The 22,554-nt window shown below is 33.2% G+C and overlaps 1 long non-coding RNA gene across 1 annotated transcript in view; it reads right to left on the bottom strand.

Moving 5' to 3' along the window:
* Nucleotides 1-21,467, bottom strand: part of LOC106783685 — a 29,796-nt gene extending 8,329 nt beyond the window's left edge. Inside the window, exons 1-2 of the long non-coding RNA XR_001381338.1 lie at nt 21,277-21,467; nt 1,191-1,372 (exon numbers count right to left, since the gene is read on the bottom strand). This is a non-coding gene — a long non-coding RNA (uncharacterized LOC106783685). The remainder of the gene's footprint in view (nt 1-1,190; nt 1,373-21,276) is intronic.
* Nucleotides 21,468-22,554: the final 1,087 nt, after the last annotated feature.

The raw sequence follows: 22,554 nt of genomic DNA, 5'->3' as shown, positions 1-22,554 counted from the left end.
TAAAATATATAAAAATTTCTATGAATATCTATTAATCTATCTTCTTTCATTAATCTTAAATTATTAAAAAATATTCTCTAAATATCTATAAACATTTATCGATCAATCTATCGATGCAATAATGATGAAAAAAAAATAATTAGTAATAACAAATTGAAAACGAAACTATTTCTTTCCCAATAACTATGATTTTTTTTCACCTATCTAAAAAAGATGGTCTCTCCTCTATACGATTATAAAATACCTTAAAAAAAAAAAAAAAAATAAAGAAACAAGAAAAAAACACAAAAAAAAGAATAAATAAAATAAAAACACATAGATACATAGATATAACGACACTCTGGCGTGCTATTAAAAATAATAATATCATCGATAAAATACTCAAAACATTGAATACATTTATATGCATCTATCTATCCATCTATCTATTTACATACATACATACATACATACATACATACATACATACATACATATACATAAACAAATGTATAAATGTATTCACAATGTTTAGAGTATTTTATCGAAAGATATATAATATGTATGATATTATAGAAACATCCCCATAACAAACGTCCCCACATTTGTCTGCTCATAGATAGATACATATATATACAAATACATGCACGAAACTATCGACTAGAGAAGGAAACTTTAGAGTATAAATGTAGTAGTAATAGTAATAGTAGTAGTAGTAGTAGTAGTAGTAGTAGTAGCAGCAGTAGTAGTAATAGTAATAGTAGTAATAATAGTAGTAGAGAAGCGAGCTGGAGCGGGTTCGAGCGGATTCGAGCGGACTCGAGCAGAGCACGGAGTCCGATGTTAGCGCGATCGATACGACCACCCACCCCCCTCCATCCTCCTCCCTCATCCTCCCTCATCCTCCTCCTCCACCGTTTCTCCCATTCTCCTAGCCGGGCCGATTTTTTTCCTTTCGACCCTCGCGCATGCGCATAACCCCGTACAAGATAGACAGAACGACAGAGAGATGAGAGTGAGAGAGTGAGAGAGTGAGAGAGAGAGAGAGAAAGAGAGGGGGTGAAATGGTGAGAGGGTGAGAGGGGGTGAGGGGAGGTTGGCCAACGAGATGGGAAGAGGGGTGAGCAGGAGGGATGGCAGTGGCGATGTCGAGGGGTGTTGTGGGACGGAACGGGGGTTGCCTTCATTATAGTTACGCTCTCTTGCCATACCCCCGGCACACCGGCGTTCCAAGTAGAAACTCCCCGGTACTGGTGCTTCCATCGGTGCTGGTACTACTATCGTTGCTGTTGCTGCTGTTACTGCTGGTGGTGCTGCGGCTGCTGCCGCTCCAGGCCACGCCAATACCAATTTTCGAACGCCCCGACGCCGAACCAAATCCACCTACGGGATCCTGGAATTAGGGGAGAATGTACCAACTACGAATATATCTATATATATATATTTATACAGATACATGCATGCACACACATACACACGAGCGTGCATACACATATACACACAGATATATACAATATATATATATGAGCATATAGATTTAGATATATTCTGATACGTAGACCTGTTTTTCACTATCTTTCTCTATGTGAAATCTACCCAACTTGTCACCAATGTCAAAGTTCATGAAAAATATTCATTATATATATATTTATTTTTGTTTTTTTTTTTTTCTTTTACGGAATATACTTTAACCGATTAAATATGTTTTATTCCTTTTAATTTTATTATATCCCATTCTCGAGTATCTATACATACTTGATCATACAATGTGATACTACACACAATAGTCTCTTTAATATTATTACGTAAAATATAAATACATGAATCTGTATTCGATTGTCAAGATTTTTCATCGATCAACAGACAGATACCTCAGTTTTCGATTGATGCTCGTTTGTTTTTTTTTATTATCTGGGTGGTGGTAACGGGCTGGGGTTTGACGGGGGTGTGTGAAGGCTACTGATAAAATAGATAGTAAAATATATAATATTATTATTCATTGTAAATAGGGTCGACGACCGATGGATGGTATTCGCGTCGATAAACCAAAACCGATTTAATGAACGGGTCGTGGCTGAGCATCAAACCGCGTCAGTCTGCTTTTCTCTTGCTATCTGGCTGGAGATATACGTAGGTATTAAGCCACGTGCAAAATAATGCATCGTCGTGGTGATGTCCGCAGCTGTAGCTGTAGCTGCCTGCGCAGCCTGGACACGTTACTGTGAGTTCGAAGCTATTCCATTCTGCCATCCTCTATTTCTCTCTCTCTCTCTCATACACACACACATCTACTCTTTTTCTCTCTCTCTCTCTCTTTCTCTTTCTCTGTCTTTTACCCTCTCGAGTTCACTTCTACATAAGTGGAGGACGGTCACACGCATAGCTGATAGTTTCTCGACATCTTCTCTCTCTCTCTCTCTCTCTCTTTCTACTTAGGGGTTATATTTAGGTGAACTCTGGTATTATCCAACGCGAACATAGAAACGAACGTACAGACACCGCGGAGAGTGGATTTTACCATCTTGTCCGTTAAGTCCGAAGCCAGTGTAGCCTCTGGCACACGTTCGATAGATCGATAACAAGTCTCCAATGATGCTCGCAAAATCAAACGAACCTTCGACACTTCATCTTTTAATTATCCAATCGAAACACCTTTGATCTAGTCCTATGTATGATTTTATCATTCATCCATTTATCTAATTACGATGAAACGAGTAATTTTGTTTGTTTGTTTGTTTTTTTTTATTACGTTCTCATATTCACATTCGTTCATTCGTTTATATTTATTATTGGGCATTATTGATCATGCCAAGGGAATTTATTTCCCTTTTTTTTTTTTCTTTTTTTTCTTTTTTTTCTTTTTCAAATCGTACCACCAAAGTCTTTTGACTTTTTTTTAATATTTGATTTTATTATTTCTATTTTGTTTTACAAGAGTAAACGAAGTTTTTTTTTTTATTAATTGTAAACGTTTAGGGTAGTTTCTTGGTTGCTACTTTTGCTTAATGATATGTTACGATTTTTATTGTTTCTTTTTTTTTTTTGAGATATTTTATTTTTTTTATTATTAATTGAATGTATTTTTTTTCTTTAACTTTGTGTGATACTTTATCATGCATTATCGTTATCGTTACTTTCTTAATCTTCTAAGTTTGTTTTATTGTTAGTCTGTTAGGGCCAGATTCTAGAATGGAATTGTATCGATCGTATTTTCTTAGCAGCATTTTCGTTCGACGTTCTCGCTGCTCGTCGTTTGTACTACGTAGAATTTGTGGTGTCCGTCTCGATAAATCGATACGTTCATCCCGAACGCGCGCTAAGAGCATCAAAGGGAAAGAACATTTCCTGTGTTATTTCGAGATCCGATCGATTCTTCGACGAACTAAGTAAGCAAGTGTATATAAGAAAAAAAAAAAGTACGCGAAGGAATAATAATTGTCCAAATGTTCTCACCAAACATTTTTCTGATTATTTTATTAATCCATTTTTTTTTCTTTTCACACATTGTGATAAAGAACTCAAGTTTTCTTTTCTTATCTAAAATTGTTTTGAGATTCTTTAACTAATTGTAAGAGGAATTTGCTATTACACGTTTTATAACGTTTGAAAAAAAAAAATAACAAAATATGATTTCTATAGATAACGAAGAAAAAAAAAATATTTGATTAGTATGATATAATAATAGTGTTATCAAATAACAAATATTTTTATTCCATTCATATGTGAAATTATATATCTACGATTTATAACAATATTAAATATGCATATCTTATCTCAATCCTTTGATAATAATTTTCATATTTATCTTAAAATGAAAAAGAAAACAGGTATTTTATAAACAAATTTAAAAATAAACAGAAATATAAAAAAGAAAATATATATACACATAATTATTATCAACTACGTAAATTTGGTTTATATAAATGATATCGATCTAATCTGATTCTTTCGAAAAGAAAAATAATCTGCGAACACATAGAAAGTATAGAATAAAATATGATTATTATCAAAACACAACATACTATATATAAATTAACTCAAACGAATGAGATCAATCGTATCTGATTATTTAAAAAAAGATCAACTAATACTTCGTAAAATTATTGTTACATGCGATTTACATTAAAAAATAATATTAACCAACATACACCCCGAAAAAAAAATACAAAAAATAAATAAGATAAAATTAATGAGATACGACGATTTAGTTGACGTTCGCGTACACGTTTGGTAGTGTTCGTTTACTCCCTTTCCCCCTCTTTTTTTGTATTATTTAATTCGTACATTGCGTTGTAAAAAGAGAATAATACACACACACACACACACACACAGAAATACGATGAACGTCAACGCAAAAAGTCGCTCGTGATTCTCGGCAAATGGCTTATTCGCGTGACCGCCAAAAGCACGAGGTAGAAACGAAAGAGGAGAAAGCTTTCCTGGGGGTATGGGGATGAAGAAGGACGGTGGAGGAAGTTTGCAGAGAAAGATATAGATAAACAATACATACACATATGCATACGTACGCATACACACACACACACACACACACACACAAAGGTTTATAAACACATGCATAATATACAATATCTTCGATTCGATGGAAACTCGTGAAATTCCAACGTCAAAGCTCTCAAACTTTTTTTTCTAACTGCGAAAAATAAAAAAAAATATCCGCGCGTTTAACGATTATCGGTTCGATCGTAACACACGTGGTGTGCACACCTATGGTTTATTTTCTGGTATTTTTTTTTTTTTTTAACACCGGCGGCAAACTTCATCGTTCAAAACTCTGTCGCGTCAAGGTCACATGATCGACACTGCCGACGCGCCACGCAACGCTCCTTCCTCCCTTCGTTTTGATATTCGTCATATATTCTTTGCGAAGATATAATACCACCCACCCCCTCCTCAACAAATATTATATCTGTATATGATAATGCATATTATTATTTTCTAATATTTCAATATTAATTATGCGAATAAATGAATAAATCAGTCTATTCGGGAATTCGTAGAGCGATCTTTGCACATTAATTTAACTATTAATAATATTTAATATAGTGTGTTTAGAATCAGTTTATTTCAGTTTGCAGCCAAGAAATTCAGATTGGTTTACAAATAAATTTTTCTATTTCATATAAATTGTATTTTTTCTTCCAATAAGATGAACAAATGAAAAGTTTAAAATTATCAGAGTAAGAAATCTAAGCGCCATATTGGTTGTTGTAGGTTAAATCAGTTATTTCGACAATATGAATTAATATTATCGATAAAGTAAACAAATACATGTTCAGTTAGATATATTAAAAGTTATATGAGTAGTAGATAAAATCAAGTATTTATACACTTCCACGTATACTTAAGAGGAAGAAATTTTTATTTTTCCGTTCTGACCCGCTACCGAGATACAACGGCAGCCATTTTGTTGGCGGCAGAGAACGATATGACGTCACGTGGCCTACATGATAACCCCCGCCGCTGGCACCGCTAGCAAACGACCAACGATGATAGCATTTCGCGGTTCTTCCTTCTTGCGAAAGAAGCAACAAACCTACGACGAAACTTTGCTCGCGCGAATGTTTATGAAACCTATTATGCATACTTATATATATTTATATATCTATTTGTACACATATATATTTATATATGTATAAGTAATATATTATATATATATATATATATGCATATATGTATAAGTTTATTTGACGTGAGAAGAAAAACGAAACCAGTTTTTGGTACAAAAATCAAAACTTTGATCTTTATTGGCGGGAAATTTAAATAAAAATTGATTCATTTAAAAAAAAAATAGTATAACCTCGTACTTCGTAGTATTATTCGATTATTTGATGCACAAATATATAAAAATAAACAATAAAACGAAATGAAAAATAAAAATTAATAAATATAAGAATTGGTCTCGATAAATCGATAGGAAATTCAATTCGATTAGATTAATTTTAAAAGCTTTGACATCGTTTTACGATCGAGTATGAATCACTATCGTCGAGATTATCGATAGGCATGGCTAAAAGATAACGAGGAGATTAGAAACGACGTAGTATGATTCGTCGAGTCGAATACCAAACTTTCCACGCATACTTATTATACTTAAATATTTAGTGTAACACATATATGTGATCCATAAAAAAAAGGAAACATATTAATCTAATATTAGTTTTAATTGAAACATATTTAAAATATATGTATTTAATAAAATTAAATTATAACATTTTTTAATTTATGTTCTTTTTTTTTTTTTTTTTAGCAAAATATGCAAATCATTTTCGAATCCTTGTTATTCATTTCATTAATTCTTCAATGAGATAAAATTTTGATATTTTTTTAGTGAACAGCAAAAATTACACTCAATCAATTTTATCCTATTGAATAACATCATTTTCAAGTTTACTTTAGTTTTATTATTCGTACTGTTCGTACAGCGAACGCATTAATACTCGGACTCGTATTAAACATAATGAAACATGTTTTCTTACTACTCACGAGTTTGATTATTTTCTTTATACCAAATGAAAATGAATAAAATTGTAAAGTGAATGTATTATCTATTAACGATAGAAATAAGATAGACACACTTCTGCAATACTGATCTTTTGTTATCAACGATAACGGTTTCTATGCATTTCGCTGCTATCCGAATAAATCCTAAAGTTAATAAAACACATAATTCAATTAAGAGATAAGTTATTTAACACGATTATATTTCTCTTCGAATGTTAGAAAACCTTTGTCTTCCACAACTATAAATTTTTGTTTTATTTCAAATATATTAAACACGAATAATTGAAATAACTTGTGAATAATTACAAACAAATAATAAATTTATTGAAAACAAATGTATACCCTATTTATTTTGTTGTATTTTAAGAATATAATTTTTGAATTGATCATCTATGAACAATTTCGGAATTTTTACGAATATGGGTTGACAAATTCTTTAGCCTAACATAGAAAGAATTTTTCTATCTCTGATTAATCTTTTATTTTCCAACGTAATCTTCACAAAACTTGTCGACCCATATTCGTAGATCTAAATAATACTAAGAAGTTATTTATTTAACTATAAATTGCTAAATATTTTTAATAATAGATAGAAAAGTTATTTATTTAAATACAAACTAGCGAAAAATGTTGCTTTTACTTATTCGTCAATCCAATGTAGGAGAATAAAAAATGCGTATTTATTGAATAACCGTTTCGTAGGTTCGAAAAAAAAAATAATTAAATAAATAAATTGTAGAGAGATTCGTTTTTTTGATCACGTGCGATTATTATTCTATAATAGAATAAAATTGGATCGTTAGATTAATTTGTTTCACTCGAATGATACGCGCATCAAAGTGCAGTACGAGAGAAGGGTGCGTCACCGATTTGTTGGCCTTCGCGGAGGTGACTAAACTCTTTTCAGTACTCTTTGAAGAAATTATCGGTGATTCGCATAAGACCGGTAGTTTTATCTCCATTTCGGAGAACTTATTTCGAAACGGTCGAATAATTTTTCGAGTACGAAACTAAAATTTCATTCCGACCAATTTCTTTTCCTTTCTGTTTATCTTATGAAAAGTATAAAAAAAAACAAAAAAAAAAAAAGAAGAAAAAGAGAAAAAAAGAAGAAAAAAAGAAAGAAGAAAAATCAACCCAATAACTCAACGTGCAGAAGATGAATATATTGATTAAGTTAATAGCAAGGAACTGTTTGACTCAGGTAAAGATTTTCGAAAATAGAACAAATTTGGTCGATCGATTATTCGTCGGATGAAATTATTTATAATTTACTCTATTTTGGGGGAATTGAAATTAGTAAACACGTTTTATGAGATTATTTCATTTTCTAATACAATTGATAATTGGTTTTTATATGATTAATTAATTAAACATTATTTTTAATTGAAGTATTTAGAAACTAGTTGGAGTTGGACTAGTTATTGGAAAGTAATGATTAATTAGTTCTAGTTCTCTCTTTTTTTTTCTCTCTCTCTCTCTCTCTCGTGTATATAGAAATCTAAATTATTTTCGTGTCATAATAGCTTAATAATTAAATGAAAATTTTCAGTAGTGATAATACTAAAATGTAAGTGAGTACTATCAAATACAAAAAATTATATTACAATAGGGTACTTGTACAATTTTATATCTTAATAATGAATATATACCAATACTCATGATTGTTCAATTATTTATTAATAAACATTCCAAACGTTTTTTATACAATTAAAAAATTCCAAATCAGTCCAACAAATAATAATAATAATAACAACAATTAAATCGTTCTGTTTAACGGAAGACTCTTCTTCTAATTATAAACAATATTAATATTTGTAAAAAATAAAAACATAAAAACGTCATCGAGAAAATAAATAATTACTTACTCATCCTGTTGTGAACGTAGTTCCCGGTGACTAACGTAACTTCATATAATCTGTTCGAGGAATAGGTTAGTTATAAACGTAAAGAAATAAAGAAGTGGAGATGAGATAACGTATGAGACTTAATACAAATCTAAAGAAAAATAAGAAGAAGAGAAAGAAGAAATAGTAGATGAAGAAGAAGAAAAAAAGAAGCATAAGAAGAAGAAGAAGAAGAAAAAGTGGAAGGTTACAGAGCTCGTAAGAATCGAGAGCGCTGCGCAGAAACCGCGGCGTGTCGGCGTCATCGTGGCCTCATCGACCTAACCTACTTTGTCGAGGGACACCCGCACGAACAGACGACGACAACGACGACGATGACGACAACAACGACGAAGCCACGACGACGACGACGACAACGACAACGACGACGACGACGACCAACGACAACGACAACGACGATGAAGACTACGACGAAGGTGGCGCCGTTATTCGAGGACGTTCAACGGCGACGCCAGTAAACTCATGTAAACTATTGCCGTTCACCAATGTGTCCTCGTTGTACTGCCACCAATAATATTTCTCTTGTCTTTTTATTTTTCATTTCTTTTTTCTTTTCTTTTTTTTTTTTTTCTCTATTATTCCTATTTTTGTTCAAACATTTAAAATCACGATTATTAGCCCATGTGTAGATTTATTTCATTTACAATATGAATTGGTACGAAAAAAAAGTGTCGGCCATTTTTATTCGGTATTAATACGTTACGCAATAGTTTCAACAGTATCAAGGTGGTGGATCTATAACCTAGCGTGGGTAGTTTGCCAAGAATGGAAAAAGGATCTTTTAGTTTGATACCTTGTTGGTCATTTTTTTATTAGAAATTTATATATTAATTATATTCTTTAAATATAATATTATTTTTTTGAAACAGGCAAAATTCATATACACGCGGTAATAATTATATTAGGTTAATCAATAAGTAATTTGCTATAATTTGTAATATTTTCAATAATATTGATATAACAAAAATAACTCAAAAATACAATTAAAATTATTTAGATTTTCAATAAATAATAAATATATATATATATATTTTATTGAACATTTTTAATTAAGATTTCTCATTGACCAAACCAACAACACATCCATGCACATAATTGTATTATTGAATTATATACTTAAATAATAGTATTGGTGGTATAAAACATGAAAAATAAAATTAGTGGAAACAATTTGGAAAATTAGAAGTTACTAAACGGATGGGCCACGGTGTTATGAAAAATCAAAGACAAAGATACGACGATGTTTGCGGTTAGTCCTGTCCAAGTCTTTCCTTCCGCGACATTAAATACAACGAAGTAACCAACTCCGTTCGGAAAACGCGCCGCAAGCCTGATGCGACTTCTGTCTCTCTCTCTCCCTTCCCCTCTACTCCCTCTCTCTCTCTCTCTCAATCTCTTTCTATCTCTTTCTCACTCTCTATTCTGACTGGTGCTTGAGTCATAGAATGAATCACATTCTCTCTGTTCTCCGTTCTCCGTTCTACATACGGCAAACGAACCAAAGAGTTTCACGATTCCCGTTGCAGTGCCATGAACATACCTCGTTAGAACACGCTATAGTTGTAAAGGATGAAGAATAAGACATAAGAAAAATTCTATTTAGAAAAAAAAAAAAAAAAAAAAGGAGAAAAAGCAAATAACTCCAAAAACGGAAAATAATAATAAATTAAATAAGATGAGCGGGGGAAAACAAAAATGTAGAATGATAAAGAAAGATAATTTAAGGTCGTTGGTTCTCCGTCCAGAAATTCGGCGCGTGAAAGCCGAATGGGCTGGCCTAAATTTAGAAAGTAGCCAGCAGCAAAGCAAGCAACCTCTCTAGCCAGCTAGAGCAGCAACTTTCATCCGATGTGCCAAGATGAGAGAGAATCGGATTCGTTCCTGTACCTATTCGGCCGGTGGCCATTTTTATTGACATGTTATTGGGCTATTGCGATATTTTTTTGTTTGTTTTTTTTTTGTTTACGACAGAAACATAACGTAGTTCAAAAAAAAAGAAAACAAACCAGACAAATATCATTACCATGCTTATCTAAATATTTACATACCTATATGCATTTGCGTTAGGAGATAAACCAAATAAGAATATATTATAAACGTAGGAAAGGTATAAGTGCAAGCGTACGTGGATGAAGACCCTAGGCTTTTGTTATGAACCGTAGAAGTGGATCGGTCCTATCAGGTCTAACTCAAAACCCTGACAAATAATAAATTATGAATTCGTAGATGGGATGACAGGGACGGTACGGGGACGGGGACGGGGCCGGGGACGTTCCTGTGTTTTCGACAGACACGCGATATTAAAATCCTCCTCGAGTGTCTTTTTCGTCATATTAAATTTCCATCAATGCCTCGTTCAAGAGGGACGCGCCGATCCATTATGCTCGAGTGCCGATTTTACCCAGGAAAAATCAACTTCTACATATACTACATACGTATTTACGTACGAATATACTCGGCCTGTCTTTCTATCTCTATCATTCTCTATCTCTATCCCCCTCTTTCTCTTTATCCCGCCCTAACTCTTTCTCCGTCTAACTCATTTCGTCTTTTTCTGTCTCTTCTCGCGCGATGTTTAAATCGAGTTCAACGAGCGAAACACGATCGACTCGAAAAGATATGACTCGAGGAGTCGATCGTCCATGAAAAGGATCTCTTTCTATTTATCTTTCTCCCCCCCATCCCTTCCCATTTCTCTCTCTCCCTCTCTCTATATATATATATATCTATCTATCTTTCTTTCTTTCTTTTTTTCTCTTGGTGGAGAGTAGTAGAAGGACACGATAAACGAACGTGCAAGACGAGTTTCTTCCTTGGGAGGAGGAGGAGGAGGAGGAGAGGCAAGCGGATCGTTTATTAAAAATAAATTACTGCGACGAAGCTATTCGTTCAAGATAGAAAGAGGGAGAGAGAGAGAGAGAGAGAGAGAGAGAGAGAGAGATGCTGACCGAATGTCTTTGAGAAAGCCCCTACGATCGTTGTATGGACGATGGAAAGTTAGAAAGAGAGAGAAACGAAGGATGATAACGACCAACAGCAAAGACCAAATGGAAGAAGAAGAAGACGAAGAAGAAGAAGAAGATGAAGAAGAAGAAGAAGAGAAAGAGGATGGAAAAGAAGTAATGAATATAAGCGGGAGGGAATGCAGGAGCGTAGAGAGAAGCGACGCGTCGTAGTCGTTCGAAGGACGAAAGGTGGGAGCATCCTTTGAAACCGGTCCTTCCTCTCGGACCACTGCTCGCTAAGTCGTGAAGCAGAGAACGTCCACCAGAAGAAGAAAACCATCTTCTTCTGTGTTTCTTCTTGCCTTTTGCCTTACCATTCTGTTCATTTTCTATCCGTATTAATACAAAAATATCCTTTGTTTTTTTTTCTTTTTTTACTGTTCCTCTAAGAACAAAAAATGGGTTCCAAAAGTTTATAGGAAAAGAAAGAAAGCAAAAAAGAAAAAAAAAAAGGAAAGAAAGAGTCAATTCGGGTAGAATAAAAGCAAGCGAATGTAAACGACGATGAAGGGCGCTTTGACGCGAGGATTAGGGGGTTGGGGGGGTAGGTGGTTGATATGGGACGGGGGATAAAAGGGGTGTTACGGAATGGGATAGAATCGGAACGTAACGTTCGTGCGACCGATGGTTCATCGGCGCACTCACAGGCGCCGATCATTCAATCTAGCATGCGATCGTGCGACCGAGTAGAACGAGACGACGAGGCGTGGGTGCGAAAGAAGACACACGGTGCGGAGATCGTCACGGCCTCGAACAGCACGCCATACCATGCTATATACCATACCATACCATACCATACCATGGCACGCTACGCCACGCCAGGCCAAGCCAGGCCAAGCCAGGCCAAGCCGGGCCCGACAATTGACACGAAAAATGGTTCGACGTGACGACTATCATGCTAGTAGTTGTAGTAGTACTAGTAGGAGTAATAGTAGTCTCGCGTTCCTCCACCAGTTCCCTCGATCATCTTGAAATCGTAGCTGTTAGTAGCGTCCTTCTTCGAGCCGAGTAGACTGTGCGTTGCTTGCTTGCTTACTTGCTTGCTGTTAGCTAGCTAGCTTGCTTGCTTGCTTGCTTGCTTGCTTGCTTGCTTGCTTGCTTGCTTGCTTGCTTGGCGTGGAACTCGCTTGACGATGCCTTTTCTTCTGTCTTTGTCATGCAAACGCTTGCTTATGGGACTGAGCGAGCGAGAGAGAGAGAGAGAGAGAGAGAGAGAAAGTCAGATAAAGAGTGGCCGAGAGGGAAGGGGGGAGGGAATAAAGTAGAGGCAAGAGAGTGCCTGCCAGCCAACCATACTCTTCTTTCTTTTGCTTCTCACTGCTCTCTCTCTCTCTCTCTCTCTCTCTCTCTCTCTTTTCATCATACATATACATGCTTACATATACGCGTGGGGGGACCCTCGCGCCTTCCACCACCCCCCCTCATCACCCTCACCATCGTTCTCCACTTTGGTCGCACGCGTATCTACCGTCTCTGTCGTGCGAGGCTTCTTTCTCATGGCCCGATGCCAGTCTCTCCTGTCTCGGTCTACCCAACGTACCGATGACCTCCCAACCTTGTCTCGTTATAGAGTCCCTCACTACACTCCTCTCTCCACTTCATCCTCATCCAACCCCATCCTCTTTCTCGGACGAACGATCATTGCGCCTTTCTTGTCTCTATTTTTCCCTCCTGGCCCCCCTTCTCTCGAGCCCACCCCACCCCATTACACCGACCTCCTTCTTCTTTCTCTCTCTTTCTTTCTTCGAGCCACTCGCCAATCCTTCCCTCCCCCTCCCCACGATTCCCCGCTCAGCCACCCAACACCAATTCCTTCCTTCCCCTCCTCCCACTTCTCTCCCTCTCATTCCAGCATTCGCTTCTTCTTCTCTTCTTATTCTTATTCTTCTTCTTCTTCTTCTTCCTTTTCGTGTTCTTCCTTTCCTTCCATACTTCCACCCTTCTTCTTCTTCTTCTTGTTCTTTTTCTTGTTTCTTTTTCTTCATAGTGTTGTTTTTGTTCCCTTCTTCTTGTCTATCGACTACTCTACCTCGCGCTCTAAGTTTTCGAAGTAACTAACGGTAAATCCCCGTGGCATGGCGCACGGCGCGCTAACCAACCAACCGGCGCGAGAAACGTGGTGTCTTTCTGACGATAGCTAAGAAACCTCACGTAGACTATTCTATAAACTATTTGTTATATTTAACAATTGGTAATAATGATTTTACGAGTTAAACTAGTTGACAAGTTTTATCGCGAATTTTTTCTCTACAATATTTTTCTACGGCAAAATATTTTATTGAAATAATAATTTAATGTTCGTCGATATATCGATCAAAGGGTTTTATTTTTTCTTCTCGATATAATTTAATGTTTTACTTAAAAAAAAAAAACAAACAAACAAAAAAATTTGAACAAAACAAAATCGATATCGATTATATCTTTCAAAGGTAGGTAGATACTTATTTAACGAGGTACTTTCGTTTCCTCGTTCTTCCTTATTAAGTAAGTAGGTATGTTAAACGTTTTCGTGAAAACAATTACAACAAAAACAAAAACTAAATTCATTTCTTTCGAGTTGTATATAAGCGTAGAATTTAGAAAATACACGCGAGCTATAGTTTTCATTCGTTCGGTTGTATTTTTCCAAAAATTACAAGTACCCTGCCATTAATGGGGATCGTTTGGGTGGAGAGGGGAGGGTAGAAAGGAGGACACGATTTTACGTGTAATACATTACAAAATATTCCAAGCTCCGTTAAAAAGTTTTTACAAAAATTTATTTCAACTGATACGCGTTGTTTGTACGCCACGAAATACGGACGACGATTTATAATGTTGTTGTTGTTTTTTTTTTTATTGTTAAATTTGTTGCTTTTTATATTATTGACATAAAATGTTTATTTCTACTTTTTCTTTTTAATTATCAAATAACAATCTGGACAATTTGTTATAATTTATGTATATATATTTATATGGCGTCCCAAAAGATTTACTTGAAAAGGATACCGATGGGGAGATCCCGTAGAACAACTTTTTAATAGGAACCAATGACCGCGGTGACCAACATAACGACGCTATGGGGTCTTGAAGTTGGTCATTCGGTGCTTCTTCTCTCGTTGTATAAGACAACGCGAATTTATTTATTTATTCTTCGGTATTCTTAAAAAAAAAAAATGATTTAATTAATCCTAATTAATAATAATAAAACAAAACAATTGAAGAAAACACCGTCGAATTATTTTTGCAAATATTGTAAAAAGAAAAAAAAGAAAGTAATTGTTCGATACGGGATGCCATAGAGAGTACGCTGATAAAAATTAATTTACGATACCGTTGATTCGTAATTAAAAGCACGAAAAAGCAAAAATAAAGGTATATTAAAAAAACATTAACCCGTTTGTTTTAAATATTTGTTGAAAAAAAAACATGATTCTATACGAGTGCTCATAAATGTACTCGTAAATTATGACTCCCCCCTAACCTTTAATGCGAATAATTTGATTTAATAGCTGGTAAAATATGATGAATTTCTCTTTGAAAATGATTCCATCCAAGATCGTAGCAAATGTTAAACCGAAGCCGGAAGCATACTAGGAAAGAAAAATTTCGCCTAACGGCAAAAGAAGAGGTAAAAGCAAAATCGCGGTGGCGGAAAACGCTGTACCGTATCGTATCGTATCGTATCGTACCGTACCGTACTGTACCGTACCGCACCGTACCGTACCATGCCGCAAAGAACTTCGTTCGGTTCCGACGGATAAATTTACCCTCTCGTTCCCTCCCCCACCTTCTTTAAGCACATCTTCTTTCTTCATTACATGGCTTCGCTATCTCTCTCTCTCTCTCACACTCTTTTTCTTTCTTTCTCCCACTCTTTCTCTTGGAAATCTCCTTTCACATATTTCCCCCACCACATATTCCTCCCGACGCATTCTCTCCGCACCTTTCGCGTTAAGAGAAAGAAAGAAAAATAAATAAATAAATTTCATTTGTATATTATGATTATATATCTGTCAAAATATTAAAATTCATCTTAAAAGTTAACTCGTTAATCTTTCTCGAAAGAAATCAACGTAAAAAGAAAAACAAAAAATGAATATAAAACATTAACTTTCATCGCAATTGTTTTTAACGATTGAGATTACTTACTTCAATTGACCGTAAAATACAATTTTTTAAATAAATACGATATACTAAACATTTGTATTCTTTAATATTAAATATAACAATAATGAATTAAAAAATAAAAAAAAAACAAAAATAATATAAAAAGGATTTAATCGTTCAGATTAAATAACATTTGAATATATTGCCGTACGTAATTAGAGATAAAAAAAAAAAACAAAAATAACAATAAAAATATTGGACATTCGGCTCGGTAATTTATAAATGAAAGTATTGGCAAACATCGGTCATAGGGGGGGGGGGAGGGAAGTCTTCGCTAAAACCTCGGTTCACTTTTATCGGAATAACACGAATATTGCGATCCGGTAGCAAAATGAAAGTGAAAAAATAACGAGAAAGCCAATGGGAAAAAAAGAAAAAAAAAACAAAAGTAGAGAAAAAAAATAAAGCGGCTGGGGGCAGGGCGTGGGCGTGGGAGGGGTGCGGTGAGGGGTGCGGTGAGGGGTTGGAAAGTTACACCCGATAGAAGAGAGCTTCCTAACTTTTTCGTCGATCGGTTTACTCGTCCGAGATTAACGCTCTATCGAACGTGAGATATACATTGTGTCGTTCGCGAAATTCTATCTCTTCGTTTCGATATCTCGTTGGTATGAAAACGTTGATAACGATCGGCGTTGTTGAAAAATTCGGCTCTTCGTACATAGATAATATACGAAAGAGTATCTAAATTAGTTTAAAAGTTTACTCCTACGAGATATTTGATATTTTAACTTCTAATGCAAATTCACCATTTGATTCTTGAAAAAAGAAAAGGAAAAGTAATTTTTATAATACTCTCACATAGATTTTCTATTTTTGATAGTAAGTGTGAATTGTTTATTGGTTCGGTGTTATACTACTCATCAACTACTACGTTCTAATACTCGGATATTACAAACTATGATATTACAAATGTGATATATGTAATATTACACAGGTGTATCTGGTGTCGCAGATTTATTTGATCCTACTTTTTTTTTTTTCCTTATGATTCTAAGATTTATCTTTTTATTTACTTCGGATAATAATAAATTATGATATTGGCGAATTGATATTACGAGCTATGTTGTTTATAATTAATTGAAACTTTTTTTTTCTTTTCGTCATATTTCTATATATTAATGAAATAGAACAAATTTATTTAAATATTCCAATATAACTTCTCGTAGATTGTAATATCTCTGAGAAAGATTAAAAAACAAAAAAAAAAATGATAAATGATTAATTCATCTTCGATCGAAATGAAACTCGAAGCTACGAGCTCAACTCGATACTGAATAAATCAAACCCGAGCTCAGTCTTTTAAGATAAGAAACGTATATCATGTATCATAATTATCCTTACCGTATAAGATTAAAAAGAATGTAATTAATCGTTATGTAAGATAACTCGGAAATCATGCTCCAAACCGGATTTCGAATCGTTGTACTTATTAAATTCAAACTTCTTTTTTTTTTTCCAATGTATATTTCGATTTATAGTTTAAAAAAAATAAGTGAATCCTTTGAAAATCGATTATATGATTAACAATCGATTCCGCAAAATTGCATTAAAAACTGACAAATTGTCCGAAAGTTATTCAATGATTTAAATATTAATTTTTTTTTGGGGGGGGGGATTATAACAAAAGTTTCTAATGTAAGTTCTTTGAAACGTTTGTGCGATAATCTGTTAGCCTAAAAGAAAGTTTTCTATTTCTCGTGTTATTATTCGAAGATTAGCATCCATCGAGAGCTTTTATTTAATCAACCGGTCGAATAATAATGCACTTTTTAATTCGAAATTACTAAAAACAATTTTAATTTTAACATTCGTTTAACAAATCCTCTCCGTAAACTATATATCATTTTGTTATGTCAAATGATTGTTAAATGTTTATTCTATTAAATGGTAAATGATTTTGAGATTTAGAGTAAAGTCAGATATCGGTAAATACGACTAACGAAAGCCCTATGCGAAAAACGAAATTTATTTCCGAACATTTAATATATATGTGTATACACATATAATTTATATAATATTTAATATTTACAGAATTCATTCATTCATTAATTATAATATTAATATATATATATTAAAATTTTTATTTACAAAATCATAATATTATATTACAATGATAAAGAAATAAAATCAAATAATTACAAATTATAAGAAATTGTTGAAAAAATCTGAAATCCAAACGTGTTATTAGTTCCCAAGGATATCTCAGTGATTGTAAAAGAGAAGAAACTTATCAAAAATCTCAAATAAGAGATCAAAGTTTCTCCTATTCCTGAATTTGGCAGTTAGGTGTATAAATATTAATAGCGTTCGAGAAAAGGTAAAGATTTTGTACCTTTCTTGTTCAGTTTCAATGTCTTTTTCCGCGTCGGCAAGTGAACGGAGTGAACGTATACGAGAAAGTAAGCAACCGGTGTTGCTGGAAATGTTACGTAACTATAGTTAGGTGACCTGTTCATATTCATATTAACATATTTTTACAAAAGCCTTATGCAACCCTGACGACGAGCCACTCACAAAATTCAACCGAACACGCACGCGCGTTCATTATGCATTAAATCATGGAAATAAACTCACCTCCCCCTCCCCCTTCCCCTTCCCCCTCCGCCTCCCCCTACCCATTTCTCCCTACCGCAAATCTGAATATTTCAATATTTATCTACTCTCATCAATAGATCATCGATCATTGATCCAAAATATTCCAATTAACATTTGTTTCAATGTTTATAAACTAACCGTATCCAATTTCAGACGAAAACAAAATAGAATTTATAATAATAAGCTCAATTTTACATTTATGTATTATAGATTTACATGTATTATTTAAGTATATAACATAAGTATGAATAAATCATTTTTTATCACCGTTGTCAAACACTATCGCACGTATCTTTCACACTTCCTTATTTATTTATTCATTCGTTCATTCATTCGTTCGTTTATTTTTACTTTTCAAATCCAACACAAAGATAATGAAAAGTTTATTATTACCTATTTGAAATGAGATATCTAGTCGAACAGTTAATTATATTGGAATCTCACGAATGAGATAATGGGATTTTATGATACACACGTCAAGGCCTCTACCCGTTACATTATACATATCGTGAAAATAATGTCTAGTCGAAAAGAATCTTTAAACCATAACAAATTCACAATTTTCCTGATCACAGTCTAGTCAAATTATAAGTAAGGTAACCGGTAACTATATTTGTTCATTAAAATGATAGCAATAAAAATGAAATATTTCATATGCAATTAAAATGGTATCAAGGGACCAATCGATGGCGAAAATATTTGTTGTTATTTGTCCAAGTAATTTTAATTAATTAACTAATAATATATAAACAATAATAATATATCGTAATAAATACTTATTGTGTTAAACAATTTAAACAAATGTTGAAATATTATGTTCAACTCATCGCGAGATTCGATATATTGTTTAATTTTTAAATATTTACTAAAGACAATATATATATACACACACACACATTTACAATACACATATATTTCCTAGAATATTCCGAAATATTTACAATCCATGTAATTATCTATTTGTGTGTTTAACAGAAAACACACACACATGTGAACATACATATAGATAAACGTACGTGCACGAGCGTCCTTGTACATTAGAGTGTCGTAAAACGATGATCGCAATGCTTAGATAGCAGTTACGCGAAGTCGATCATTATAATTCAGGTTGGTCGATCAGCCGATTAGTTTCCCGAAGAATACATAGACCTCGTGTACGTGTCTGTGTAGAAGCCTGATCGTTTTCATGTTTAATGTCTCTACGTTAGTGTGTTGTGTTTATGTGTGTTATGTGTGGGTGACACACGTACTATTGTGCCGGTGGCTCGCGTTCGTACTTGCAAGGCCGCGTAGATTATCCTCCGTGTTAGCGCAAGGCACGTGGTTGGTTGGTTTGTCGTGCTGTTCGGTCAATGAACGACCGAATGAAAGACCGAGATAGAGAATGAATGAATCGAATCGTGCTTAGGTTACGCGCGCGCAAACGACAAACGCTTTAAACCATTTACCCGATTCCATATCGTACCAATACAACTATATTATCTTCCATATGTTAGAAAAGAGTCTAACAATGAGTACATAGAATTATGTTTTATACGTGTGTTGTTGTTGATATAAAAATATTATTTTACTGATCGGCATGTGTGTGTGTGAGTTAAACGATTAGATAATTGTATTGATAATTATGATATATATTTTGTGTTTATTCATTTATTTTTCATGATTTATATTTAATAAATATATTAATCATTTTAATGTCATATTAATTAATACTTTCAATGGGAGATTGATAGAGACGATATAAAGTTAATCATAACAAATTGATTTGTTCTTTTTTTCTTTTTTTCACTTATAATTCATTGTCATATCATTATATATCGGTACAATTAGAATCGATATAAGATTTTTATTTGGAAATGAAGTATATTTATAAATGAGTATACGTGTGTGTGTGTACGTGTAATGTTTGTTAGTGAGAAGGTGTAGAGAATGAATTAAAATAAATAGATTTTTATGATGAGACGATAGATCGAAATTTGGATTAAAAATTAGTAACAAATTGATGTAACTTCTATTAAATTGTTACATAATTTCTAGTGTACAATAAATGACATAAATTAACATTGACTTCATTTTGACCACGAATTTGTTTAACTATTTACGTATCGATTATTTAGAATTGATCATTTATTAAGACAATTTATACATTCCGAACATAGAAAAATAATATTTCTAATATTATAAAATGATAGAAATCAGAGATAACAAATTTTGACAATATATAAATTTAACAAAATTTTGTTAAATATTATGAAATATAATTAAAAATCGTGTAAAAATTCGATACAAAAATTCTCCAATTTTTATTACTGTTCTCGCAAATGATCATCATCAATTGAAATAGCACACATAATAATAAGAACAGTTATCAATGATATATCCCTAAGGTTTTTAAAAAATATTTCTCAAATCCAATAAGAGACGACGAACCCCTTAACACACGTTGAAAGATATAATAGATATAAAAAAAATATCAGACTTGCAATACTCTGTGTCACCAAGTATAAGAAAAAAAACCGAGTGCCTGGCATTTGTGTTTGATCCCATCGGAAAATCTGTTGAAAACTTGCTGTATACACAGCAAACGTATATAAATATTTCGATTATTCAATATCGATGTGGCTGCCGTGATAAGAAAAATAAGCAGTTATATGACACGTCAGAGAATTTATACGTAATCCTTTAGTATTGTATAATATTATACATTCGTATTGAGAGAATGTCACGCATCGTTTCACAATTATAATAGACCACACATATATACCAACATACATGCAAATACAGTACGCCAACAAATAATACATATACACATAGATACCCAAATAATCTGAACACGTATACTGAACATATGCACGTATAGAAATAATATACCAAATACGTTCATACATATACACATGCGTGCATACATAAATACACACAAAAATTCTAAGATATGTTTATGTAAAAATAAATAATACATATATATATGTCGTCGTGAAATTGTATATTAATATCGTACATTCCGAATATTATTAATTCCTAATTAATTCGAGTAAAATTGAAGGCTTCTACGATTTAACTGAATTATATAATTTAACGTGTTACATATATGCACGTATTGATATATATATATTACTCACCAGTAATATACACACTCTCTCACATATGCATATTATTTGCATAACAACAATCAATTTCATTTATACAAAAAATTAATTAGATAATTATCTAATATCGTTTTTACATCTCCCAACGTTAGAATAAGACTGACAATGTATATGAAAACAGTTACGCAGTATACTGGGATAGACACCGAATAACCTTTCCAACGAACACGCGCGAAGATCAATGTGTTTGTAAGTTCGATGACGAGATTCTTAATAGAAAAAAAAACAATAACGTTCAAATATAGACGTCAGGTGAGGATTGACGTAAGTACACATGTATAAACAAAACAAACGATCGAGAGACTGTTTTTCTTTCGATTAGCTCTTCTCCCTTCCCTTCCCTACCCTTTTCCATCGTTATTCTTCTCAGGTTCTAACCAGACGTGTTCTTTTTTTACGTATTATACATGTTTCTACTTCATTAATCTTCTCATTTACATTAGACACAATGTTTTATATTTTCTATTTTAAAACGATGCGAAACTATTCAAAGTTTAAGTAGTATAACAATTTGTGGGAAATATTCTTTTGAAAAGGAAAAAAATTCAGACGTGGATTATTTAAAATAATAACGTCTTTGATATATATATATACGCATGTATGTAAGTAAATTGTATCTTATGTTAGATTTCGTAATTAAAAAGATGCATATAAAATATACCGGAGGATATTTATTATAGGATCGTAGGAAGAACGCGAGTAGGATGATTCATTCGGTCATTCGTTCCGTTCTCGTTATCTTTAATGAGTCCGTGAGCACGTTATGTTGATTCGTATTATGTCACGTCCCTGGCGATGACCCCCTATCGAGAGAGGCGGCGCCAAGCTGACTAACACGAAGCTTTAATATTCATCGAGATATCGCATTTTCTTAACATTTTAAACCTCTCTTATCTTCCTTCCGACTAATTATGCCTTTGCCTTTATATAGATTTACACTTATATATATATATAGTTTCTATATATATATATACTTTTTTAATATTATTATCTCACATATCATACGACATTGCAATCATATGTTAACTTTAGATAAAAATAAATTATTAGAAAAATAAATAAGATCATTTTTTAGAATAATTAAAATAATTTCAATTCTTCAATCGCATCAAATATAATGAATTTCTTAAACATGCATACATGAATAAGTAAAGTAGTAAAAGTAGATTTGTATATGTATATATATATATAAATTTACTACACTATTATTATCTAATACCATTATGCGTTAATTGCAATAATTAACATAAG

The sequence above is a fragment of the Polistes canadensis genome, unplaced genomic scaffold (genome assembly GCF_001313835.1).
Source record: "Polistes canadensis isolate GaletaPanama2010 unplaced genomic scaffold, ASM131383v1 scaffold_24, whole genome shotgun sequence".
Classification (NCBI taxonomy): Eukaryota; Metazoa; Arthropoda; class Insecta; order Hymenoptera; family Vespidae; genus Polistes; species Polistes canadensis.
The sequence above is the reverse complement of the archived record's forward strand: the minus strand, read 5'-3'. Positions and strand labels throughout refer to the sequence as shown.